At 44.5% G+C, this 27,787-nt stretch overlaps 1 protein-coding gene across 5 annotated transcripts in view; it reads right to left on the bottom strand.

Annotated features, from left to right (window-relative positions):
• ARHGEF3 (Rho guanine nucleotide exchange factor 3) overlaps nt 1-27,787 on the bottom strand; it is a 311,727-nt gene that overhangs the window by 235,278 nt on the left and 48,662 nt on the right. The gene's annotated exons all lie outside the window — the stretch shown is intronic.

Genomic DNA, 27,787 nt, shown 5'->3' with positions numbered 1-27,787 from the left:
AAAGAGGGGGAGTGTAGGTAGGCAGCAGCAGGCGGTGGGTGGGGAGACCCTGGGGAAGTGGCAGGGCTACCACGGCCCAGGTATCCCTCGGGGCAGCTGCGCCTGCTGCCCATGTATTTGGGTGAAACCAGACAATCACTACACTCTCGAATGAACTCACACAGGAAAATGATAAAAGACAAAAACACCCTATCATCTATGGGTGAATGCTTTTCACAAAGCTATCACTCTATATTTGACCTATGAGTCCTCTTCCTCAAAGACAAGCCTGGGAGCTTAAATTTATTACTCTGCTGGACACTAAAAATCATGGTCTAAACAGACACTCCGGATTTATGGCCTATTACAACATTAACCCCCTCTTTTTGTCCTATGACTGCAGAAGCGTTAAGGGGGCACTCTATCTTGAATGGTCCCTTATAATACGTGTTAACTGCTTATGCTAAACAGTCTGTTCCTCTTTGCCTTTTGCTGTAACCTTGGGAGTACCTTTCCCAGACCTGAAGAAGAGCTCTGTGTAAGCTTGAAAGCTTGTATCTTTCACGAACGCAAGCTGGTCCAATAGAAGGTATTACCTCACGCACTTTATCTCCCCAATATCCTGGGACTGAAAGAGCTACAACACTTCTTACTGTCTAGAATGTGAACTGACTCTTACCATGAGTATTTACGGCATACATGGAACCCTGATCTCAGTAGGGGCTTCTTGTTGCTACCATAATACAAATAATAATGATCATCCCATCTTTTGTTCAGTTCCCTCTTCAAATTTTGACATTTAATTTTGATATTTAATTTCCCAGTTGTGAGCTCTGTCAGCCCAGAGACAGTTCCAGAACTTCAAGTACACAGATAGCGTCAACACAGCTCACAAGGCTACACACAGTGAATTCTAGAATCAAAGACCTGGCTCTGAAAAAGCCCTTTTGCCATATCTTTTCCATAGTGGCCATTAAGGTGAAATTTTCAACTCAAGAGCCTCAGCTGGATTGCGACGGACACATCACATCACACAAGGAGAGAGGCCTGTGATCATCAATAACTACTTTCAAAAGTTAGTTATTTGTCCAGAAAGTGTTTCACACTCTTCTCTAGGATGTGGCATACACAGCTGATCCTACAGCAGGAATTCAGGGTGGGATTTTGAAAACTACCAATGGACTTTCAATGGGACTTGTGCTCCTAAATCACTTAGACACTTCTCAAAATTCCACCCTTACTTCATATTACTACACTTTTCTTCAACATTTTAATGCTACTATCCCATACATTTTCCCTTTTCTCTTGCCTTCCTTATCACAAAGCACAGACTATTAGTTCTATTTTAATTCAGTATGTGGAAAACAAAAGACACTTCATCTTAAGCAAGTATGGCATGATTTATATATTTAAGACAACAATTACAAGGAAAAAGAAAAACTTAACAATAAGAACAAGTCATTTATATCCATCCCTGCAATCATCACTGTAACAAGAGCTTGAAACTCTGCAACGAGTAATATAAATTTGACATGCCTAATCATCTACTAGGGACTCTGAACTGAAGACCATCCATTAGTGCAATTCTGATGACTCAATTTATCACTGTCAAACTGTTATCAGCCTGTAACTTTCAACTAAGTTGAAAGTATCCAACACCATATGGACAACAGCCAGAAAAGTTTTTATAGAACAGACTTCATACTTAATTGGTTTTGCCAATTTTCACCCCTCCCCCATTCTGCACTCTTACTGGCTTACAAATCAGCACATTAGTTTGTTTTGGTTAGAATGAGCAACTCTAATATACATTCATAATGGAATCCCTGTTCCTTTCTTTCTCCACAATCATGCTGTTATCAGAGAGCCCTAATAGAACAGCTCAGTGAAAGAAAACAAGTCTTACCAAAAGGAGCTTTAAATTAACAAAGTAATGAAACATGTCAAGACACGGTTTGTTTTTCTGACACCGAAGTAATTACTAATTTTTTATGGTCTGGTAAACACTGAGGGCGTAACAACATTCCCTACAAACCGTTTTTCTTCCAATTTGTGCTCTTATAAGCAGCAGAAATCAGATGGAGGTAATTACACTGCAAGCCTACAGTTATCAGTTTAAGATTAAGCTTCCTTAACCAACTCCCTCCAGGACTGACCCTTCCACTGTTATAGAACTGACTTTCCCATTTTCCGTTCCATTTATAGTTATAATATCAGATTAATCAGCATTATGTGGCTTATTATTTCAAAAGGCTGACTGTCCTATATATAGAAACCACTTTCAGTGATGCAGAAAGTAGCCAAACTCTACTTATAGTAGAGATAAGACCAAATCAAACCCCGGATCATAACTTTGGGGAGGTAAGAGAGAGAAGAGGTATCAAAATGCAAGATTAAATTTGAGTTTCACAAGTGGGGGGTTTTTTTTCCGTTGTTTTTTTTTATAATGAGCCAAGCTAAACCTGAACTACAAAATGTCTAAAATTTAAAGCTGAAATCGAATTTTTCAGCTTTAACCTATTCCTAAATTATAGTGAAGCAGAATGCATGTCCCAGATTGTTTCAATCCATCTCCAGTCAGAAAATGCAATTCTCAAGAGCAAAGTCCTGTTTGCAGCCTTCAAACTGGGCCTTTAGTGTCTTGGAGTCACTTCAATTCTGCAATTCCTCTATCCATGTCGTAATTTTAGCTGGAGTTTGCCTAAACAAATACTGCAGAGTGCAAGAGAGTTTTAAAATCCATCTAATTAAAGTATAATGATCTGGTCTATATTCCACAGGATAGGTCCATCAACGCCATTCACTCATGAGACCAAAAGGAAGACCTACGTTAAAAGGCACGTACAGTGGAAAATATATGATTTAAAAGGAGATAGAGATTGAATGAAGCTGAAACAGATATTATAGAAAGGGTTTTCCAGGTGGCAAGAACAAGAGAGGGGAAGGTTCTTGCATTATATGTGATGAAACTGACACCCTATGAACATCTGAAATAGATTATGGAATGTGACAAAGGGGAAGGATACTTCAGACAGGAACTCTGCCCCAACGTTTCTTACAACAGAAATTCCCTCCAGGTTATAAAACTTAGAATACAAAGTATTTGCTGGAAATGGAATTTAAAAAAGTACTTTTGGTATTCATTTAAAAAACTGCTTCTAAAGCAAAATATCCTTTAAGTGCAATTTTCTAAACTATACTTTTGTTTTAAATGCTTGTATGACTAACTCAGGAAAGAAAACCTAAGCATAATATATTTAGGAATTACATCCTTGTGTGCATTTGCAATTGTGATTTTGAAATCCATGAAACAATTTTTGTTCTCTTCAGTGCACTCTTTTGCACTCAAAGGATGGACAGTCACATTTTGCTCCAACAACACCTACAAACACAATTTATTTCCAGCAGGGTTTTCACAAGCTTAACAGAGCAGAATATGGCCCATAAAATTTAGGTCTCTGTCCTACAGACCTGAATTCCTTCAACTCCCATAAGAGATAGTGTGAGTTGTGGGTACTCAGCACTTCATAAGAGTCCACTCAGTATAGCAAGATTGGGCTCTAAATTCTTAAAAAGAAACAAAATTATTCATTGAGAGTGAGTGAAGGATTTTTAGCAGCATATGCTGACATACCAAATATGAACATAACATTTTGAGGCTGCAGTGTCAGAAAACATTAAGCAGGAAATTAAATAAGAAAACAGCCTCTAAGAATGTGGATCTATGCAAATGAAAAGCTGAATCCGATAAAGTGAGCTGTAGCTCATGAAAGCTTATGCTCAAATAAATTTGTTAGCCTCTAAGGTGCCACAAGTACGCTTTTTCTTTTTGCGAATACAGACTAAGATGGCTGCTACTCTGGAACCAGATACAGTCAACAGTGAAACAAGTCTTACACATACTGTTGTCCCATGCTTTCTTCACAATATACTTATTTACATCATGAATCAATGCATAGCACTGTAAAATACCCTGACTCCAGATTACCAAAGAAACCACAATATCTTTTTCAATTTTTGCATTTGATTAATTTCTTGTAAAAATAGAGTATTTTCAAAATCTTGTCTTCTAAAGGGAACACTTTTGAAGATCAAAAGGGAGATTTAAGTTTCGATGTAAAAATTGTCAGAGCCCCCTATTGATATAGCATTTCAGTTGTTGAAGAAATATGGGCCTGATTTAAAGTTTTAAGGTATTCTTCTTCTGAAGTTTTAACTACTGCAAATTAGTGTGGTAAATTACAGTTGATACAGAACATGAAAAGCATGTCTGTGATAAATGTATTTAAGCCCCTATCCAAAACTGAAATACAGATTTCACGGCTGCTAGTCAACAGAAGTCAACAAGCCTCACTAGGTATACTGCCATAGAAGTCAAGCTTTGGTCCCAAGTGCTATCCCAGGGTATGTCTACAATACGAAATTAGGTTGAATTTACAGAAGTCGAATTTTTAGAAACTGATTTTATACAGTCGATTGTGTATGTCCACACTTAAAACCATTAAGACCATTAAGTCGGCAGAGTTTGTCCACAGTACCGAGGCTAGTGTCGACTTCCGGAGCGTTGCACTGTGGGTAGCTCTCCCACAGTTTCTGCAGTCTCCGCCGCCCATTGGAATTCTGGGTTGAGATCCCAGTGTCTGATGGGGCAAAAAACATTGTCGCGGGCTGGTTCTGGGTATATTTCATCAGGCCCCCATTCCCTCCCTCCCTCCCTTCATGAAAGCAATGGCAGACAACCATTTTGCGCCTTTTTTAATGGGTTACCCGTGCAAACGCCATATCACGGCAAGCATGGAGCCCGCTCAGCTCACCATCACCGTACATCTCCTGGGTGCTGGCAGACGTGGGACTGCATTGCTACACAGCAGCGTCTCATTGCTTTGTGGCAGCAGACAGTGCAGTAAGACTGGTAGCCATCCTCGTCGTCTCCTGGCAGCTCTGGCTGGCCTTGATCAGGTCAGTCAGGGCACCTGGGCAGACATGGGTGCTCCTGGCAGACCTCGATAAAGCCTGTCAGGGGTGCGTGCACATAAATGGGAGTGACTCCGCTTGCCTGGTGTGCGCTATCATCTTCCTTGTCCCCAAAATGCTACTTTTTTATAGCTGATCATTAGAGACATGGCATTATGCCAGTCAGTCAAGGAAGGAGACTTGCTTTGATAAAATGTAATCAATTAAAAGCAGATCATTGCTTTCAAAGTATTTTTCACTAAGAAAGATAATTGTTGCGTAAAGGAATATTTTTATAGCTCGAACGACTAGAACATACTTCTTCTTTGGAAACAAAGAAAGACTTTGTCTAATTCTAGGAAAGTTACAAGTCTATCAGCACTGAGAACTAAAAAACTAATTTGCCAAGTGACTGTGGCCTTGCCAATAATCTTTAACTCTGGTGTGTGGTAACCACCTGCTAAGAAGGTGAAAGATACCTCCATAATTCAGTGTCTAAACTAGCCAGGTGTTCAGACTTTCCAGAGCAGGGAATTATAGAAACGATGCCAAATTCCATTTAGCTGCTTTGTAGATTATTGTCCAATAATAGGCATGTAGAATCTTACTAAGTGCTTGATGTGTAAGGTGGTGGGCACTTGCCTAACTAAGTACATGAGCAATAAAATCAGGAAAAGAGTATTAAGTGCTAGAGCTGGTTGGAATTTTTCAGCTAATGTTTTTTCACTTGCAAATGTGGATTAATTGAAACCAAGTCTTTCCAGCGAAAAGTTTTTGTTCTGACAATTTTTTCAATTTGAAAAGGTTTGGGGGAAAAAAGTTTCAAATGTATCAACATGCAATTTTTTTGACATTTTCTAAACAAAAATCTCTGCTCTTCTGGTTCAAAATGGCTTTTTGATTCAAAATGTAGCTAATTATAGTAAAAAAAATTAAAATGGTTGAAATTTAAACAAAATGTTTCAACTGACCCTTAATTAATTCCCGCCCCCCAAAATTTCAATGTTTTGACCTGATTCAGGAAAGGAAAAAATTTCAAAATCTTGAAAATTTTCACAGGACAAGAAAACCGTTTTCCACTCAGCTCTGTTAAGGAAAGCAGTGTTTACTATATAAATGAATTCAATCCTCAAAGAATCAATCCTGAAGCACTTACATGAGAGGAAAGTGATCAGGAACAGTCAGCATGGATTCACCAAGGGAAGGTCATGCCTGACAAATCTAATCGCCTTCTATAATGAGATTACTGGTTCTGTGGATGAAGGGAAAGCAGTGGATGTATTGTATCTTGACTTTAGCAAAGCTTTTGACACGGTCTCCCACAGTATTCTTGTCAGCAAGTTAAAGTAGTATGGGCTGGATGAATGCACTATAAGGTGGGTAGAAAGCTGGCTAGATTGTTGGGCTCAACGGGTAGTGATCAATGGCTCCATGTCTAGTTGGCAGCCGGTGTCAAGTGGAGTGCCCCAGGGGTCGGTCCTGGGACCGGTTTTGTTCAATATCTTCATAAATGATCTGGAGGATGGTGTGGATTGCACTCTCAGCAAATCTGCGGATGATACTAAACTGGGAGGAGTGGTAGATATGCTGGAGGGCAGGGATAGGATACAGAGGGACCTAGACAAATTGGAGGATTGGGCTAAAAGAAATCTGATGAGGTTCAATAAGGATAAGTGCAGGGTCCTGCACTTAGGACGGAAGAACCCAATGCACAGCTACAGACTAGGGACCGAATGGCTAGGCAGCAGTTCTGCGGAAAAGGACCTAGGGGTGACAGTGGACGAGAAGCTGGATATGAGTCAGCAGTGTGCCCTTGTTGCCAAGAAGGCCAATGGCATTTTGGGATGCATAAGTAGGGGCATAGTGAGCAGATCGAGGGACGTGATCGTCCCCCTCTATTCGACATTGGTGAGGCCTCATCTGGAGTACTGTGTCCAGTTTTGGGCCCCACACTACAAGAAGGATGTGGATAAATTGGAAAGAGTCCAGCGAAGGGCAACAAAAATGATTAGGGGTCTGGACATGACTTATGAGGAGAGGCTGAGGGAACTGGGATTGTTTAGTCTGCGGAAGAGAAGAATGAGGGGGGATTTGATAGCTGCTTTCAACTACCTGAGAGGTGGTTCCAGAGAGGATGGTTCTAGACTATTCTCAGTGGTGGAAGAGGACAGGACAAGGAGTAATGGTCTCAAGTTGCAGTGGGGGAGGTTTAGGTTGGATATTAGGAAAAACTTTTTCACTAGGAGGGTGGTGAAACACTGGAATGCGTTGCCTAGGGAGGTGGTGGAATCTCCTTCCTTAGAAGTTTTTAAGGTCAGGCTTGACAAAGCCCTGGCTGGGATGATTTAATTGGGGATGGGTCCTGCTTTTGAGCAGGGGGTTGGACTAGATGACCTCCTGAGGTCCCTTCCAACCCTGATATTCTATGATTCTATGATCAGTGTCCAATGATATAACACTTAGATTTACCAGAAGAATTGACTGGCAAATCTTTCATTACACTTGGATCATTGGGCAGTCCGTTTGTTTCAAGAAGTCAAATTAAATGTAAATATTGAGCTGAATTCATTCTTCATTTACGTTGTGCAATATCAGTGAAATTGTACAGGTGTAAGTGAGGACAGACACTAGTCAAAGGGATTTAGAAACCCTGTTTTCCACCACTTTCAATCATGTTGTGGCCTGCCTGTTATCTACATTTGGTCTTGACACACTACATCTTTGAAACAACTTGATGGTATTTTTTTAGTACTGAATTTTTCATGCCCCATTTTTTATAATAATTTAGGATTCTGTCTTGCAGTTCACATGCAGACAAAACTTCCAGTAACTAACAGATCAATCTGTAAAATACATTCAAGTTAAAAAAAAATGTGGTAAACATTGGATTGTTTTCCTCTTTGTCTGTATTATTTTAACTTCCATTCAGAATAAAGTGACTGCATGAACAAAATCCTATCTTAATGTGCAACACGCTGGTTTTAACAACACTTTCAATATATACAGTATTGTTTGATAACAGAACATCTCTGCTTGCGCACATTGTTGACTGATGTCAGCACAGCTCTAGGAATGGTACTGGTTAACTTAAGCTTGCTAAATCTACACAGATTGATGAAAATAGATTTTATGGGCCATTTAAGACTAGACACCAGAATTAACAAATACTGATCCCTGTCATGTGACTTTTGTAACCATAGTCTGTCATGTGACTGGGTCAGGAAATAAAGATCAGCCTCTTAAATACCCTCATTACAGAAGAATAGTGTTATCTATTAAATTATAATTTTTGAAGGATTATTTACTTATTTATACATATATCCTATATAGTTAGCATCTGAATGTTTCTTTCAAAATTATAACATCTTTAACAAAATTTTAGGCCTGAACAGTTTGACAATCTCTCTGAATCCACATAGGCAATAGGAAAGGCTTTCATATGGTAGATATTCTGTAACCAAATATTGCTTTAATAAGAGCATTTAGAACTTTATCAGGAGAATGACCATGTTGCCTAGTAAATAAGTAATTTTTGACTATTTACATCATTATCTCTGAAGGGATATTTTCAATAATTTGATCGAGATGCAGCAAAATGTTTTCAGTAATCTGCCATTGTTCACAGCTGGGCGCCTGTGGGAACATTTCTTGCATCAGTGTTACCATAGCAATTACTATAGAAACCTCTGAATACAGTGGATGATGAAACTATAGCTCCCATGAAAGCTCCATTCAGAATATCAATTCATGATCAGAAAACATTTAGTTACCTAGCCTCCACCATTACCAAGTTGTGTTTTACAATCTCTCCTATATAAATTTTCCAGTTACATTACAGCCTATTATATTTATTACATACTAACATCAACTCTAAAAAGCATGCAAGAATACATTGCTAACAAGAATTTAGTTAAGGCTATACTGTAGTGTATTCACAAAATAATATTGCATTAACACTAGTGATGGCTCTAAAATACACACTTTGGATCAGGGACAAAATATTTTGAGTTTGGAGGTATGATGTTGGATCCTGGCTCTTGAAACAGTCTCAGATCGTTTTAAACTTTTAAAACAAGTTTAATAAACTGCACTGCAAAAGTGGGAAATGCCATACTGGATCAGACCAAGGGATCATCTACAACAGGGGTGGGCAAACTGTGGCCCATGAGCTGTTTTAAGCTGTCCCACAAGTTCCCGCTGGGGAGCAGGGTCTGGGGCTTGCCCCGCTCCAGCGCTCCAGCCAGGGCACTAGGTTGGGAGCCGCGCAGGCCGGGGCGCAGGCCGCACCACACAGCTTGGCCCAGCTCCAACTGCGGTGCTGGGTGGGGGGCCACACCTTGCAGCTCGGCCCCTGCTCCAGCCAGGGTGCAGGGTCAGGGGCCGCACCACATGGCTCCCAGAAACCGCAGCATGGCCCCACTCCAGCTCATATGCGCTCCAATGGGAGCTGCAAGGGCGGTGCCCACGGATGGGGCAGCATGCAGAGACGCCTGGCTGCGCTTCCATGTAGGAGCTGGAGAAGGGACATACCACTGCTTCCGGGAGCCACTTGAGGTAAGCGCCGCTTGGAGCCTGCACCCCTGAGCCTCTCCCCATGCCCCAACCTTGTGCCCCAGCCCTGATCCTCCTCCCACTCTCCAAACCCCTAGATCCCAGCCCGGAGCACTCTCCTGCAGCCCAAACCTCTCATTTCCAGGCCCAGCCAAGAGCCCACCCCCCCAGCCAGAACCTGCACCCCTTCCTGTACCCTTGCCCCAGCCCTGATCGCCCTCCTACACCCAAATTCCTCATCCCCAGCCCCACCCCTGAGCCCACACCCCCAACCAGAGTTCTCGCCCCCTCCCACACCCCAACCCCAATTTTGTAAGCATTCATGGCCCGCCATACCATTTCTATCCCCTGATGTGGCCCTCAAGCCAAAAAGTTTGCCCATCCCTGATCTAAGAGATGAGATACTAGTTTCGTGGGCTGTGACACAGAGTACCTTTCCCAGACCTGAAGAAGAGCTCAGTGTAAGCTTGAAAGCTTGTCTCTCTCTCTCTCACTAACCGAAGTTGGTCCAATAAAAGGTATTACCTCACACACCTTATCTCTCTAATATCCTGGTACTGACATAGCTACAGCTACACTGCATGCAAGTTTTTTTAAAAAAAAGATTTTGAAGGACTTTTGTTTTTAGTTTTATTATATCTGCAAAGTTCTTGGTAGAGGGAGCTGTGCAAGACAGAACACTGAAACTTACTCCTACTGACTTGCACTTAAAAAAAAGAAAAAAGAAAGAGAGAAAGAAAAAGGCCAGAGAAACAGAACATGCAATAGCTCCTAGAACACCAGCCAGCTAAGGAACTCTGGTCATTCATGACTACTGAAACAATAAAAAATACCACAGTTTGTTCCAGTAATGCATATTTGAAAATCTCTGTCGTAAGTATGCCAAATATTCTTACTGGTTTTCAATGTAACAGACATTTTTAAGCTATTTACCACTAATGTGTGATACATGCCCAAACAGTAAGCAATTATAGCACTAGTATTTGATTGTATTCATGTGACAGGAGCCCATGATTTGTAGAAACTTTGTAACTGATTCACTAACATGTGGAAACGATTTGCTTCAGACTACGCCAGTTATTGTTGTTTTCTATTTCTGTAGCAGCATGTGAGCAACTACACAGTGCTTTATTCTGCATTTATCAGGTTTTCATTAATCCCATAATATTTGAAGTCATCCTCCTTCCTCTGGAGTGTTTCCTATGGCCTGCCTTTACATTAGCTGTGTTTTTTAGTATGTCTTCCTGCTTTTTCACACTCCCCATGCTGAAGACTCAGATTCTGGTATCAAAAAGAGGCTTTATTAAAGCTTAGGGTTTGGGAGGAGAAAAGCAGAATGCTAGGATGAAAGCTGTTAGAGTGGAAACTGAATTCAAGAGCCTTTCAAACAAGAGTCAGCTGACAAATTCGCTAATTACAAAAACAAGAGAGCAGTTTCTCTCTGTCTGGATCCAGAAATATCTAGGACCAGAACATGAAAAGACAATACTTGCTTTGGCTGTTAAAGTAGGATTCATAAAGTATCAGAAAATAAAACAAGAGAGATGTGATCTTGGCCAAGGATGATGGAAAATTACAATTTACAGCTATCTCTGTGGTCTTTCATATAATTGATATAGGTACTATCAGCAGCAATCAGAGCAACAGGAACATTAGTGTATGTGTATTTCTTTATATGCTATGGAACAGTATTGGTCTGACTTATCTTGGAAGCACAAATTGTTCTGGGGATTTTTTTATTTTTATTTTATTGTGAATATGTACGTGTAGCCAAATTGCTGGCATTTTTCCATAACTTATCCTGTGTCCTCGGGTTAATAAAAAAAACAGTTGCTTACCTTTTTGTAACTGTTGTTCTTCAAGATGTGTTGCTCATGTCCATTCCATTCTAGGTGTGTGTGCCCACATGCGCGGTTGTCAGAGATTTTTACCTTCGCGGTATCCATAGGGTCGGCAGTGGCACCCCCTTGAGTGCCACGCCCAAGTGTCGGCATATCCGGTGCTGTGGATCCTATGCCCTCTCAGTTCCTTCTTGCCAGCAACTCCGACAGAGGAGCAGGAGGGAAGATAATGGAATGGACATGAGCAACACATCTCGAAGAACAACTGTTATGAAAAGGTAGTTAACTGCATTTTCTTCTTCGAGTGCTTGCTCATGTCAATTCCATTCTAGGTGACTCACAAGCAGCGTCAATGGAGGTGGGCTCGGAGTTCACGGTCTTGCAGCGTGCAGCACTGCTCTACCAAAGCCAGCATCGTCCTGGGCCTGCTGGGTAAGTGCATAAAATGACGTAAACGTGTGGACAGATGACCAGGTAGCAGCTCTGCAGATATCTTGGATTGGCACCTGAGCCAGGAAGGCTGCTGCTGATGCTTGCGCTCTAGCGGAGTGTGCCTTGACTACTGCTGGTGTAGGCACTTTCACCAGCTCAAGGCAGCAGCAGATGCAGGCCATGATCCTGGACAAAATCCTTTGAGCAGACACTGGACGACCTTTCATCCTGTCTGCCACCGCAATGAACAGCTGTGTTGACTTGAGAAAAGGCTTTATCCGGTCAATGTAGAAGGCCAGCATCCTCCTGACATCCACGGCATGCAACCTGTGTTCCTCTTCTGATTTATTAGGCTTCGGGAAGAAGACAGGTAAGTATATGTCCAGGCCGGCATGAAACTGGGAAACTACCTTAGGCAGGAACACCCAGTGTGCCGCAGCTGGACCTTATCCTTGTAGAATACTGTATAGGGAGGCTCTGAAGTAAGCACCCTGACCTCAGACACCCTGTAGGCAGACGTTATGGCAACCAGGAACGAAATGTTCCAGAAGAGAAGCGGAAGAGAGCAGGAAGCCAGAGGTTCAAAGGGAGGCCCCATGAGCCTCAACAGCACGAGATTCAAGTCCCAGGGAGGGACAGGGTCCCAGACGTGAGGGTAGACACGCTCCAGACCTTTCAAAAATCAGGCCATTATGTTGGGGGCGAAGACTGACCTGTCTTCGAATGGAGGGTAGAAAGCCGAAATAGCAGCCAGGTGGACCCTGATCGATGATAGGGACAAGCCCTGGAGCTTGAGATGCAGAAGATAATCCAGGATCACCTGCAGCGAGGCCTTCAAGGCCCGGATATGTCATTCCAAAGCCAAACACATGAACCTTTTCCACTCGTCCAGGCAAGTCGCTCTGTTGGAGGGCTTTCTGCTAGCCAACCAGACATGTTGGACCTGGGCTGAACATTCCCACTCTTCTGCATTCAGCCATGCAGTAGCCATGCTGTCAAGTGCAACGCCACTAGGTTTGGATGCAGAACACTGCCGTAGTTCTGGGACAGCAGGTCCAGCTAGAAAGGTAGCTGCAGCAGGGCGGCTACCCAAAGATCCAGCAGTGTGACGAACCAGTGCTGGCAAAGCCACTCAGGGGTTATTAGGATAACCTTCATCCTGTTCTGTTTGATCTTCATGAGGACTCTGTGGATTAACGGCACTCGCAGGAAGGCGTACATCAGGGCCCCCAACCACAGGAGCAGAAAATCATGTGACAAGGAACCCCTGTCCATCCCCTGGAGTGAACAGAACACGTGACATTTCCTGTTCTGACAGGATGTGAACGAGTCCACCTGGGGAGTCCCCCACTTCCAGAAGATAATACCAACCGCCTCCAGATGGAGCGACCACCCGTACCGAGATGAGAAAGTCCTGCTGAGGCAATCCACCAAGACATTCCTGTTCCAGGCAGGTGCATGGCGACCAGATGAATGGCCTGCCGGACACAAAAAATCCCAAAGGCAGAGAGCTTCTTGACAAAGGGCTGAAGACCTGGCACCACCTTGCCTGTTGATGGAATACACTGCGGCGGTATTGTCCATCAGGACCTGTACCACCTTGCCTTTCAGGAGGGGCAAGAAAGCCTAGCAAGCCAAGCAAACCGCTCTGAACTCCCTGACGTTGATACGGAGGGCCAGATCATCTGGCAAACAGCGGCCCTGGGTGCTGAGCTCGTCCAGGTGGGCTCCCCAGCCCAGGTCTGAAACATCGGAGACCAGGGTCAGCGACAGGGTTGGGGTTACCAAGGGGACACCCTCCAATACTGACCTGGGGTCCAACCACCAAACCAGGGATGACCTGATGTGGTCTGGCATCCTGACTACCCTGTCTAAGTCGTGCCTGTTGGGGATGTAGACTGGTGCCAGCCATGCTTGCAGAGGCCGGAGATGGAGCCGAGCATGGCTGACCATGTACGTACATGTGGCCCAACAGCCACAAGTCGGTGTGAGCCGTGGTGAGTGGGTGGTTCTTTCCATGGGAGATCAGGTCCAACGTGGCCTGAAGACGTGCTTCCAGAAGAAAGGGTCTGGGTCGCATGGAGTCGAGAACCACGCCAATGAACTCCATTTGCTGGACTGGCATGAAGGTGGGGTTTTTTTTCTCACGTTTATTAACAGGCCTAGGTCGCAGCGGGTGGAACACACCAGATCAAGGCTTCTCTGCACTTGCTCCCGAAACCTGCCCTTGATAGAATCATAGAATATCAGGGTTGGAAGGGACCCCAGAAGGTCATCTAGTCCAACCCCCTGCTCAAAGCAGGACCAATTCCCAGTTAAATCATCCCAGCCAGGGCTTTGTCAAGCCTGACCTTAAAAACCTCTAAGGAAGGAGATTCTACCACCTCCCTAGGTAACGCATTCCAGTGTTTCACCACCCTCTTAGTGAAAAAGTTTTTCCTAATATCCAATCTAAACCTCCCCCACTGCAACTTGAGACCATTACTCCTCGTTCTGTCATCTGCTACCATTGAGAACAGTCTAGAGCCATCCTCTTTGGAACCCCCTTTCAGGTAGTTGAAAGCAGCTATCAAATCCCCCCTCATTCTTCTCTTCTGCAGGCTAAACAATCCCAGCTCCCTCAGCCTCTCCTCATAACTCATGTGTTCCAGTCCCCTAATCATTTTTGTTGCCCTTCGCTGGACTCTCTCCAATTTATCCACATCCTTCTTGAAGTGTGGGGCCCAAAACTGGACACAGTACTCCAGATGAGGCCTCACCAATGTCTAATAGAGGGGGACGATCACGTCCCTCGATCTGCTCGCTATGCCCCTACTTATACATCCCAAAATGCCATTGGCCTTCTTGGCAACAAGGGCACACTGCTGACTCATATCCAGCTTCTCGTCCACAGTCACCCCTAGGTCCTTTTCCGCAGAACTGCTGCCTAGCCATTCGGTCCCTAGTCTGTAGCTGTGCATTGGGTTCTTCCGTCCCAAGTGCAGGACCCTGCACTTATCCTTATTGAACCTCATCAGATTTCTTTTGGCCCAATCCTCCAATTTGTCTAGGTCTTTCTGTATCCTATCCCTCCCCTCCAGCGTATCTACCACTCCTCCCAGTTTAGTATCATCCGCAAATTTGCTGAGAGTGCAATCCACACCATCCTCCAGATCATTTATGAAGATATTGAACAAAACTGGCCCCAGGACCGACCCTTGGGGTACTCCACTTGATACCGGCTGCCAACTAGATATGGAGCCATTGATCACTACCCGTTGAGCCCGACAATCTAGCCAGCTTTCTACCCACCTTGTAGTGCATTCATCCAGCCCATACTTCCTTAACTTGCTGACAAGAATACTGTGGGAGACCGTGTCAAAAGCTTTGCTAAAGTCAAGAAACAATACATCCACTGCTTTCCCTTCATCCACAGAACCAGTAATCTCATCATAAAAGGCGATTAGATTAGTCAGGCATGACCTTCCCTTGGTGAATCCATGCTGGCTGTTCCTGATCACTTTCCTCTCATGCAAGTGCTTCAGGATTGATTCTTTGAGGACCTGCTCCATGATTTTTCCTGAAGCATCCCTCAATGTGTCCAATATGGCCAGTGAGGAGACTGATACAGTACTGGAGGCCAGTTGTGCCTACACCGAGTTTCCAAATCCCAGGGTCTGCTCCTGACAGAGGGTCTTCTGTGAGAGCAGGAATGGATTCTGGAGGAGGCCCTGGACTCTCTGATGTAGGAGACCTAGGAACCCACTTCGGACTCTGGCAAGGAGTAAGAGAACAGTCACTGAGATACAGGAAGACCTGGACCCCTCAACATCTCAGGTAAGCAGCCTCTGGTGCCATACATTCTGTGAACGCCTTTGGGGCCGATGAGAGGCCAAAGGGCAGCCCCAGGAATTGAAAATGGCATCTGCCCACTATGAAACGGAGGAAACGTCCGTGACCTTGGAATATGGAAATAAGCAGGCCAAAACAGTGGGGATGAAGACAGTTGAGGAAACAACAAGATGGATCTTGGGAATTGACTGGGGCGTCGCTCTTGAGCTCACCTTCAAAATGAGCGTTTGTGAATGCTTCGCCTGGCCAGGCTGTGCGGGTGAGTGGGAGGAGGAAGGGTGTTCAAGTCTAAAGCTCGTGTCTCTATCCCTTCTCCTTGCAGGCCCTTGATGAGGCTGCCAAGGCCATGACAGCGGGGGCGGCCAGAACTGCTTCCGTGCAGACTGCGGCACTTGCATGCCCAGAGAGCGAATGGTGGCCTGAGTGTCATTTAACCCATGCAGCCTTGCATCAGTCTGCTCCGAAAATAGACCATTCCTACTGAATGGGAGGTCCTGAATAGAGGTCTGCATCTCTTGGGACAGGCTGGTGGTCTGAAGCCAGGAGCTGTGCCTCATGACCACCGCCAACGTGACCACCCTGGCCACGAGTACGCCACATCCCATGCCATCTAAAGAATGCACCTAGCCACCGCGGTGCCCTTCTCCACCAGGGTGCCAAATTCCTGGGACCCTGGAGGTACTCAAACTCACAGGAGGGAGTAGCATAAGTTAAAATTGTACCTGCCCAAAAGGGCCTGATGGTTTGCAACCCAAAATTGCAGGCTGGCTTTGAATAAATTATTCTCCCAAAAAGTCTTTTGGCCTCTTTATTTTTGGGAGTTGAACTAGTGTGCCCCTGCTTGTCCTTTTCGTTGGCCACAGAGACAACCAGCAAGCCTGGAGGTGGGTGGGTATAAAGGTACTCGAACCCTTTGTCTGGGACAAAATATTTCTTTTCGGCCCTTTTGGAGATGGGTGGGATGGACGATGGGGTTTGCCAGAGGGTGTTGGCAATTTGCAGGACCCTGTCATGCATTAATAGTGCAACACGTGCTGGGGGAGAGGCTGAGAGGACACTAAACAAGGTGTCTGCCTGCTCGGCCATCTCCTTCACCTCTAGGCCCAAGTTCTTGGCCCCCATCAAAGCAGGGTCTGGTGTTCCTTAAAATCGTCCAGTAGGCTGGACCTTGAGGGTCCCACGACCACCTCATCCGGGAATGAGGACAATGACTGAACCACAGAGGGAGGTTCCGGGACATCATCCCCCGTGGGGGAGTGGGGTTTTGGGGTGGGCGCTGACTCCTCTACCCAGACCTCTGAGTGGATCTCATGCACTGAGCCCGGTGCCACCAGCTGTTGCTCCAAGGCTGTGGCGCATGAGCGGTGCGAAATGGGCATCACCATGACCGGCACTCCCCATGCACTCCAATAAGGCCACCGTGCTGGCCACTGGCCGTGCTGTCAAGGCAGCGCTGTCAATGTCGACGCAGCCTCGGCGCCCAATTGCGTTGGTGGCATCTAGGCAAGGGGCTGAACTACCCTTCCATACCAGAAGAATCCCCTTCCTGACAGCACGGTGAGGCCGTTGACGCCTGAGTCTGCCTGTTGACTGTCGCTGCTAGAGACCAGTGCCCAGAGTGAGAGGATCGGTGCCGGTATGGAGGAGACTATTGCCAATGCCAGGGGGACCAGAGACGCGACGGGGAGCACTCCCGCAGGCAACTGAGATCTGCGGGGAGAGGATGACTGGCACGGGAGGATGAACAGTGGCAGTAGTACAGATCCCGGCGCCTCCCTCTAGGCAACTTGTGTCGAGACAGCAGGGACCACAATCATGGTGCCGGTGACTGAGGGCAAGCCCCACAGGATCTGGGCTGTGACTCTGGAGATATGTGGCATGGTGGTGGAGAGCACTGTCTTGTCTTGGGGGACTGGCAGAGCTCCACTGCCCCCTGAGGGGTCTTAGTGGCTGGCTTGTCCTCATGGACAGCCTTTGCCGTTTCCTGAGGCACGTGCTGTGTTGGTGGCACAGGCGGAGGCCTCTCCTCTTTTGGTGCCGTCAGGGGGTAGGGTCCCATACCTCTTCCAGAGTTGGTGGTGGACCTTTTAAGGGGCTAAGGGCTCCGACTGGGGAGGCATGGATGCTTCGCTCCAGAGTGGCCAGGAGGCCCAAATTAGGTCCCTGGCCTGATGACCCATGGCCTTTTTCGCCTGATAGCCATGCTTCCATGCTTTCTTTTTGGGCACCAGCAATAAGGAGCAGTGCCAGGTGGAGCCCGGTGCCAGGAATACACTGCGCACTGAGGCCAAGGCACTCGGTGAGTCTTGGCGCGATGGCTCGGAAGCCGGACGAAGGGCAGACTCCATGAGGAGAGCCCCCAAATGCGTATCCCACTCCCATTGAATCCTGGGCTGAAAGTTCTTACAAATACAGCACTTGTCCTTCACGTGTGATTCCCTCAAGCATTTGAGGAAGCTGCTAGGGGGGTTACTTACATGCATAGGCCTGTTACAGTCCGTGCAGGGCGTAAACCGTGGAGACGGGGGCATGCCCTACCTGTGGCAAAGTCCTCACTGGGACTCTAAGGCTGTGTCTACACTACCACTTTCAGCACTAAAACTTTAGTCGTTCAGGGTGCAAAAAACCACCCCCCTGAATGACAAAAGTTTTAGCGCTGAAAAGCGCCAGTATAGACAGCGCTTTATTGTTGGGAGCTGTGCTCCTGGCGATAAAGCTACCACCCCTCATTCAGGGTGGTTATTTTTTTTTTAAATCAACAGGAGAGCTCTCCCCCAGTGATAAAGCGTGAGTGCACTGTCCACATTACAGCGCTGCCATGGCCGCGCTGTAACATGAGCAGCGTAGACATACCCTAACTTCTAACTACACTTAGCACTAACTATTATAACTATTGTATTATAAACAAACTATTTACAAGGCCCTAAGGCTCAGTCAGTAGATATGAAACTTCAAGCCCTAGCTATGCAAGGAAAGGTGCTCCGACTAACCATCACAGGCGGTAAGAAGGATCAGAGGGCACAGAACTGATGGTGCCTGATATACTGACACATAGGTGCGGCACTCCAGGGGGTGTCACTGCCAACACTATGGATAACACTACGGCAAAAATGCACGTGGGCATGCACACACCTGGAATGGAATCAACATGAGCAAGCCCACGAAGAAGAACATATTGTCTTTAACACAGCATCTTTCATCCCAATGGATTCCAAGCGCTTCACAAACAGATACGCAGAGGGATCACTTCATCCCCCACTGCAACACAACAATCTTTGGCGTTGAACGCACCAAGTGTTCAACAGTGTGCCAATATTACAGTGTAGTTTAGTGCAGGACAAATACTTCCTACTCTTCAACTTCCACAGCAGGTAAAGTGGAAAAAACCCTGAAAGGTGGATTATATTGCAGGATGTAAAAACCTACCTTGGTATTTGGTGAACATACTGAGGTTAAATATACCTAAAACAAAAGTCTCTCTGTAAAAGTTAAAATGGGGTTCTCAAAAATCCTCACCACAGTTGGACACATTACTTCCACTGACTTTCATTAGCTATGATACTAATTCACAAGTGCTTTAAATTTCCTTCAACTAGTAGAATGGTTCACAGAAACTGATTATTTTTCTTAACAGCATTTCTCTGCCACTCATCAGCACAGTACCTGAGAACTTTGCTACATTAATGAATTTATGACCACAAACCCTCTGTGTAGATTGGTGTGATGCTCTGTACCCCAAAGCAACACTCTGGAACACCATATTCTCAGGTACAACCATGGAGAAGCCAGACATCATGGATGGCCCATGAAGGGGAATCCACACTACAAAACCCTACCCCAGGAACTGTATACAATGGAAACTTCTCAGAAATAGCATGTAAACAATGGAGACTGCTTGACTCACGGCACAGCAAAGGATCTTTCCAGCAAGCTGAATAAGCTATAAAAGGGGGAGTGACATCATCACTTGGCCTCACTCCCCGCACAACTCAACACCTGGAAGCACATCTGGAGAACAAAGACTGAACTGGGGAGGTGGTCGCAGGCTGACGGGAATTTTCAGCCTGTGTATGGAAGATCTGTGACCTTCTTGTATTGTCTGCCAGGGTGAGACACTGCTTGATTCAAATCCTGTCTAATTTATAGAACTCAGATTGCAATTTTACATTTATTTCTTAGGTGACCAACTTTGAGCTGTACTTTTACTACTTATAATCACTTACTCTATCTTTCTGTAGATAATAAATCTGTTATATATTTTACCTAAAACAGTGTGGTGTTTGAAGTGCGAGGGAAATCTGCTTAGGAACAAGGGCTGGTGCATGTTGTGACAAAGCTCTGTCCTTGCCTCCATGGGTCCCGCATTTGCTGGCGGATTTCGCTAGCCTCAGAGGCTCACTGTGACCCTCCACGTAACCCTTCTTTCTCTAGAGACAAGGGTCACAGTCTACTGAGCCATTTTCATCATGGAGCCCACCCTCTACTCCGGGCTCCAGCCCAGGGACCCTAATAGTATCAGCTATGGTAGCTGACCTTTTAGAAACATGACATGTACAATTCCCTGGGCTACTTCCCCCACAGCAGCCCTCACTTCCTCAAGCTTCACTTCACCCTTACCTCAGGGCCTCCTTCCTTGTGCCTGATATGGTGTGTACTACTCAGCCTCTCCAACAGCGCAACTTCCTCCCACAGCTCCTGACATGTACACCCACCTGACTGACTGGGAGGCTTTTAACCAGCCAGCCCCTGATTGGCTTCAGGTGTCCCAATCAACCTAGCATTCTCCCTGCCTTCTGGAAAGTTCTTATTTGACCCCAGGTGTCTTAATTGACCTGGAGCAACTGCCATTTCACTTATCCTGGTACCAGGGATTTGTTTAGCCTGGAGCTAATATATCTATCTCCCACTATTTTTCTATAGCCATCTGGGCTTGCACCGTCACAATGTCCTCTCCACCTTGTGGCAGGGCATACTGGGTAGTAAATTTACACTGTTCAGCCTTCTGACTGGGGCAAGACAGTACAGCTCTGGGATCCTAGGCTAGGGAGAATTGGCTGGAGCCTCTATTGTTAGTGGCTAGAAGGTAACTCAGCTGGGTGTATCCCTACCTGTGGATGGCTGTGTAATACAGGACCTGGAGAGGATTGCAGCTTCTCACAGCATCACAGTGTGAGAGGGAGCCCAGGTTGGTATGCCAGAGGGCTCAGTGGTATCCCAGTTCCAGGTTGCATCTCGGGGAATCAGTCACAGTTGGTCCAGTAAAAGATGTTACCTCACCCACTTGTCTCTCAAAATTTATGGATTAAATTACCACAGAAGCTGTTTATTGTAAGTATGTTTGACACCATGTACACTATTCTTATTATGCATGATTAGAAAATGGAAAAAAAGCCATAATACAAAATAAAATGTGAGTGGCAGAACACCTTATGCAACAGCTTGACAAAAAGAACTTTCCATGTTACAGCAGACTGGGAATGTATGGCTCACTATATCTGTGAAATTCTAGATATTCAAACTTTCAGATAAATGAAGTAATGTTTCATCATTGGAAACTGGATTCCTACACAAGTTAGTACACGTCTCCCCAGGACAACTCATGCACTCTGATCTATTTTGGCCATTAGGGAGCTGTGATTAAATACGCTATAAGTATCTAGATTGAAATGTGCAATTTTTCTGTATCCTAAATGTGATTTATGTGCTTGACTTCTAAAAATGGTATATTTGACTGACAAAAAGGGATCAGACTAGAGAGCTCAGCTAGAGAGAAGATTTCTCAGCAGATCTGCACCTTCATGTCCATATGACGATTGCTGGGTAGATTTCAGATTTCAGTCACCCTTGCATGGAAGTGAAGTGCAATATGGCACGTTGGTGACACAGGTGCAGGAGGCCATGTGACCCAGAAGTCTAAGGTGTTCTTTTACAGATATCTGTGGGTTTGCATGCAGATGGCTGACGAGTAAGGGTATGATTCTGTCACGGATTTTGTGACTTTCTGGGACCTCCGTGACGTCTTCCGCAGGAGTAGAGCTGAGGCAGTTGTCAGCTCCAGTACCCCTGAAGCAGGAGTCCCTGGTCAGTCCCCAGGGACACAGTGCCTGCCCCCAGGGCCATGGCTGACCATCAGAGCAGCAGCCCCAGGGCTGAAGCAGTGGCCAGGGCTAGGTACGCTCCCCTGGAGCTGAAGCAGTGGCAGTCAGCCCCTGCCACAGGAGCAGCAGTGAGGCGGGTACAGCTGCCAGAGCTCAGCCCCAGCAGTACTCCAACTGTTAGTTTCCCTCTCCCTGACCAGGGTATTTTTAGTAAAAGTCAAGGGCAAGTCGTGGGCTTCTGTGAATTTTTGTTTATTGCCCGAGACCTGCCCCTGACTTTTACCAAAAATACCCATGACAGAATCTTAACCTTAATGATGACGACTACCATGGCCTGTAACTTTTGCTGTGGTAAATAAGCTCTCATTGATGTAAAATCTAACACAGGCCATATACATTCTGTCCTCTGGGTTGGCAACCGTGGGACTTTTCCTTGTTTATCCCGAGTTCCAGTGTTGTTTTTTTAAAAAAAAAGTGTAGTATGAAGTGGATGGAGTCATTCACCTGTTGATGATAGACCTGATCCCTAGTCATAGATGAGCTGCTATGATTATCAAGCACCAATAACTTCCCTTGGTGCAGTTAAAATACTGATGGGCAATCCTCCGTATTGGTAGTGAGATGCTCCCACTCGGAATCTGAGGTATTTCCTGAATGCCAGGTTAATAGATATGTCAAAGTATGTGTCTTGTAGGCCAAGAGCCACAAACTAGTCTTGATGATGCAATGAAGGGATTATGGAGACCTGAATTTTAAACAGCAGATATTTTCACAGAAATGCCTTGTAATTTGAGAGACACATCTGCAGACTTGAAGATAAATAAATCTTTTTGATAAATAAATCCATTTTTTGGAGTCTTTATCCCTTTATGTCATCCTTGTGGTCCCTTGTTGTTTGGACTTTCCATGCAGAGCTGCCACTACTAGTAATCCAGGAACTGGGTGCATACATAAATATTCAAATCTCTTGGAGGGATTCACTAACATCTATCTGCTTTTTTTAGGCATGAGTGCCACATATGCTGGAGTTTCCCCACACATTTTTTGGCACTTCCAGTAGTCCTATGTTAATAGGCATGGCAAGCCTTCCAGGCATGGAGGATAGCATGATGTCCAGTAACATGTGGAATTTTTCTTGTACTACTGCCACCAGAACTTTCAAGGTCTCTTAGCATGCTATGTAAAAGGTCTTGGAGGATTTTAAAATCATCCAGCTGGCAAGAAGTGGAAGGTATGTTTGCCTCGTCAAATAAGAAAGACTATATTGCTGCTGGAATCAGTTGCGCTTCTGTTTCCTGCACATATTCTTCCTCATTGTCCTGTTCTTGTTGGTGCAGGCTATGGTACTGACCCAACTAACTTTCTTGAGTAGGCCTATGATATTTTGTAGGAGAAAGGGAATCTAACCCTGGTGGGACGGACAACAGAAGAAGGCTTCCCAGCTGGTTGCATAATCCAAGAGGCTCAGTAAGGCCCAGACTGCATATGGTAGCAGTAAGTGATTGAGAGCCATGGGAGTGAATACCAAGGTGAATGGTCCCCATGAAATCCCAGGATGTTCCCCATGAAATCTTGGATTCATAGAGCTTGTAAGAGGGAGGTGAATGGGTGGAGGTTGCCTCTGTATTATGCTCAGAAGAGGAGTAAGAAACAAGTACTCTTCCTCTAAAGAAAGTGAGAGGGGGAAGTTTCGCTGTCTGGTGTCCTAGGGTGATCTTGAACCTGAGCAGAAGAGCTCATCAATACTGTAGCAATACTAGCTAGAAGGTGCTCTAACAGCAGACAACAGCAAGGGTGACTGACTGCGCAGTCATCTCAAGATCACTCAATACCAATCCCTGTGTTAAGCAACATCCTTTATGAGGATGCTACAGTCAGTCAGAATGGTTGAGAAGATCACAGCAAACCCGAGCCTACCATTATACACAGACTTCTTCGACCACCCAAAAGTGCACTTGTCATCAAGGCACCCGTTGTGGGCCCACTTGCCCTGCCCACGTTTCACTGCAATGTCGATGTGGCATGAAGAATGGTCTGCAGCTCACATCAGAAACCCGTCTTTTATTACTGACCTGACCACGCACGTACCGGGCTTTGATTTGCCACACTGCTAACGGGCCCTTCTGAACCGATTTCGAACAGGCCAGTGTCAGTGTGCAGCCTGGGGCCAATAAGAATCCCACACTGTATTTTTGGCCAAAGACAGACAATGTCTCACATCCCTGATAACTATGCTCTGACCAGATTTGATGGTAGCCTAAAGGCTCTGAACTTCACTGATGAGCCTGCTGCAAAATGGTTTGCAAGCTCCGCATCCAATAAGATGACTCAATACCAAGAATGTCTTTGGAGCCAGGAGCATCTGCATCATCAGGGTCGGTGCTGGAGTCATTATCACAAGGCTTCTTGGCACCAACTGTGCTGATATTGGTACCAAGAGGTCAGTACTGGGTGAACTGTGGACCACTGTCTCAAGCCATATCATGGTTACTAAATGACGAGACTGTGCTGTGGCATCAGAGAAACGTATCTGGGTCCACAAAATGCCTTTTGACTAAGCAACCTAAAGAGATTTCACAGAGATGGTGACTTAGGCCTGCACTTACTGTGGGAATGACCTCCTTGCCCACTACTGGGTGGAGAAGGTCTTGGCCGTTCTGCTGGATTTGGTTGTTGAAAGATTTGTTCTCATTGAAAGCTCCATGAGAAAAAGGTTGAACTTGAGACAGGCCCCTCTTGCTTTCAGGGTCTTCTTGGAGAAGAAGCAACCGATTGAGCATCTATCAGGGATGTGACCCTCTCTAAGGCAATAAAAAAGCACCTTGTAGGTCCATCACTGAGCAGAATAATCACATCACAGGACAGACAAGTTGTGAATCCGAAGGACTCTGTTTCAGCCATAACAGCTAAATCCCAGCTTGTCTCCATCTCTAACAGAGAAAGTTGTTTGTTTAAATGCAAACAGGTAAATAAGAGAAAGAGCTACATCAACTATACTAACTAAATAATATAGACAAGTCTAAGAAAAATCCCACAGTGCATACAGTAAACAGCCACTTTAGGGATTCTGTCTCACTGTCACTGGCAGTAAGAAGGAACAGAGACGGTTAGGCCCCCTATCTCCTTTATGCTCTCAGATGAGGGATATGAGGGCATGCAGAGTGAGGCAGAGTGCAAGCATGACCCCCAGTGAACACTGCTGGCCAAAAGAATCTGATATAACAAGCACAAGGCACATACACATCAAAAGAGGAATCTATGAAGACATCAATGAAGAAAAAGAAATACTGTTTCAGACCCCACGTGTGAAGCATCCTGGTTCCTGAAACAAACAAACAAACGAACAAAAAACCAACAACTATTGAACAATATGGTAATTGGGCCTCGACACCACCAGGGAAGTTGGCGGCTTTCTTAAACCAAGTGTCCCCAAAAGAGGGGACAACAGATCGACAAACAGAAGAAACTGGACTGGCTAGGAGAATGTGAATTGGTTCTGTTTTTGTAATTTAAAATGAAAGTCTATTCTACTTATCTTGTAGTGAAGCACAGGATTAGAGAAGTCTAAATACTCATGTAGGCAGTTTGTTGTTTTAAAATCCCTTTTTCTTTAATACTCTGTTCAATCTACTAAATAAAAATACTTTGTTTTAAGAAGGCTTTTGGTCAGTACCACTGGTCACAGGTCCTGAAGGGAAGAAACACGGGTGCCTGGATTCCAGTCATCCCTGCAAGATGATATGTGGTTGGTAAACACAGGGTGATACACCTGCAGCCCGGTCTAAGAGAAATGGAATCACAAGATTCCACCTTCAGACAGGTAAGGGCAAGAGGCTGAACACCTGAAGTATGTGTACCTGAAGCATGTGAGACTAGAAGGGAGGCAGAGGTACAGATAGCCCTGTAACTAGGACAGGAGTATTACAATGGTCCTTAATAGCTAGACAAGGTACATAAATATGCTATGATTACTACTTTTAAGGGAGAACAATTTCCTATATCTTTTTAAAGAAAATGAGAGGAAAACCTTTTAAAAACAAGTCTGTTCCTTTTTATTTGTACACATTCTTTAGAAGTTATCTGCACAACTTGGTGTGTTTATTTTTACCATAAGGGAATATTTGTTAGAGAGAAGGCGAGGGAAAGAAAACAATATACTCTCACATTCTTAGTAAATACAGCCCTCTGCTGCCCAAAGTTGTAAAATTCCCAACATTGGTCATGTTCACCTGTCTAGTACTGTTATGTACAATCGTACTTGTTCTGCTAAATTACATTTTAAAATCAGAATTTTAGAGCACGGGATAACAAAAGGACTTAAGTTGCCAGGAAATTGCCAGTAGACCGGGACACTGAAAATGAAAAGAGTCTAGATGGATGGGTATTACGGAGCCCATCCATTGTGGTACTTATGAGAACCTCACCAAAAATCTCTGTGTTTAATAATCTTTTTTTTTTTAAATCAACACTTAGACAAGATGATCATATACATATAAAAAGTCCTCCAAATATAATGCAGTGCAAAACAAAAAGAAAAAAGACATGTTCCATTTGAACTCTTCCTTGAAATGAAACACAGAGATAAGAATCCATTAAGGAGTAATTGTCTTCTCATGTAATTTTGACAGAAACTAACATTGGCTTGTGCCAGCATTTGTGATGGGTTACAGCTTAAAATGTAAGCAAATATAACAAATATCAAGAAGATAAAAATGAATTGGAATAAGATAATATGAAGACAATAAAAAAATTATATTTAATCTGTGGATCCAACACATGGTACCCTTCAGGTATTAAATAAGGTTAACAACTTATTAAATAAGGTTAACAACACAGATTGAAGCTTACATCAGAAAAGACTAGAAAAATGCATCCATTTACCAATTATATCACTGCCAGATTTGATCATATTCTGCAGTTATAATGTTTAAATCTGTTATTCTTTTTTTTATTAATTTCTCTATTTTGGGAACACCACACTGGGATATTTTCAAGTGCCAATCAGTAACGTAAACAAATTTAAATATCTAATTTTATACCAAATTACACAGAATCATTCCTGATGAGCACACCCGGTCTTCAGAGTTTCCTCTGCTACAGTGAATTCTCTTATTGCCTCTTTTTCATTTGTGTTGGAGGCTTCACACATCTTCCCCTTCTATTATGGAAGGCCCCAATCTGAGGTGGCATATGGGAGAGGGAGGAGAGTACCAAAGCTAATCCTATGGGTTGGATAGGAGAAGAAGAGCATCCTCTGCCAGCCTGTGATAAAGGTGCACAGTTTCTAAACTATGGTAAAAGGGTTAGAAGAAACACCATACTGCAGACTGCAGTAATGAGGGTCCCCTTCTTGTCCTCCCGTCTCTCTTCCAGTTTACTATTTGTTACAATCGCTGTTGCATCTTGTCTTAAATTAAATTGTAAGCTGGGATGTGGGGGCCAGGCTAGTGCATCTGCACAGCACCCAGCAGAACCAGGCCCCGCCCTGACTGAAGCCTTTAGCTGCTACTGCAATAAAAATAACACACAGGGGTATAAACGATTTGTCTCTTGTTTAAATACATGTTTCAATTTACAGACAACAAATTCAGACAGATCAGCAAGCAGCTTAAGCATTACAGACATGCAAGAAAGTGTGATTCTTGTCTGGAAGGTGGGATTTGTAGCTTTTTGTACATGCTGCACAAATTGCCCATATTATATGCTATAAAACACCACAAAGAAAATAACCATCATAGAGGGCACTTGTTTATCACCCCCATTTATTACAGTTATAACAAAATTTTTTAAAAATTGGTTCAATCTAGTACTCTGACCTTATGCTTATCCCACTGAATCTGTGTTAGCTGGATGTCTGCCTAACCATATGAAAACGTTATGGTCCTACTGAGACAATCCCAACTTTTTCCATCACATCCAACAAGTTTCCCCTTCACTGACTTATTCCCCACTAAAAATCACACAGAGACAAATTACAATGTGGCATTTTAAATATCCCTTTATTCATCCAACATGTATTTAAAAGCTTATATATCCAAATGTTTCTAATGTGCTGTTCATCCAATAAAAGGCAGAGAATGACATTATAGCAGTGCTAACAAA

Source organism: Lepidochelys olivacea (genome assembly GCF_965140295.1).
Source record: "Lepidochelys olivacea isolate rLepOli2 genome assembly, chromosome: 7".
NCBI classification, from domain to species: Eukaryota; Metazoa; Chordata; order Testudines; family Cheloniidae; genus Lepidochelys; species Lepidochelys olivacea.
Note: the sequence above shows the minus strand (reverse complement) of the source record. Positions and strands in the feature narration are given on the sequence as shown.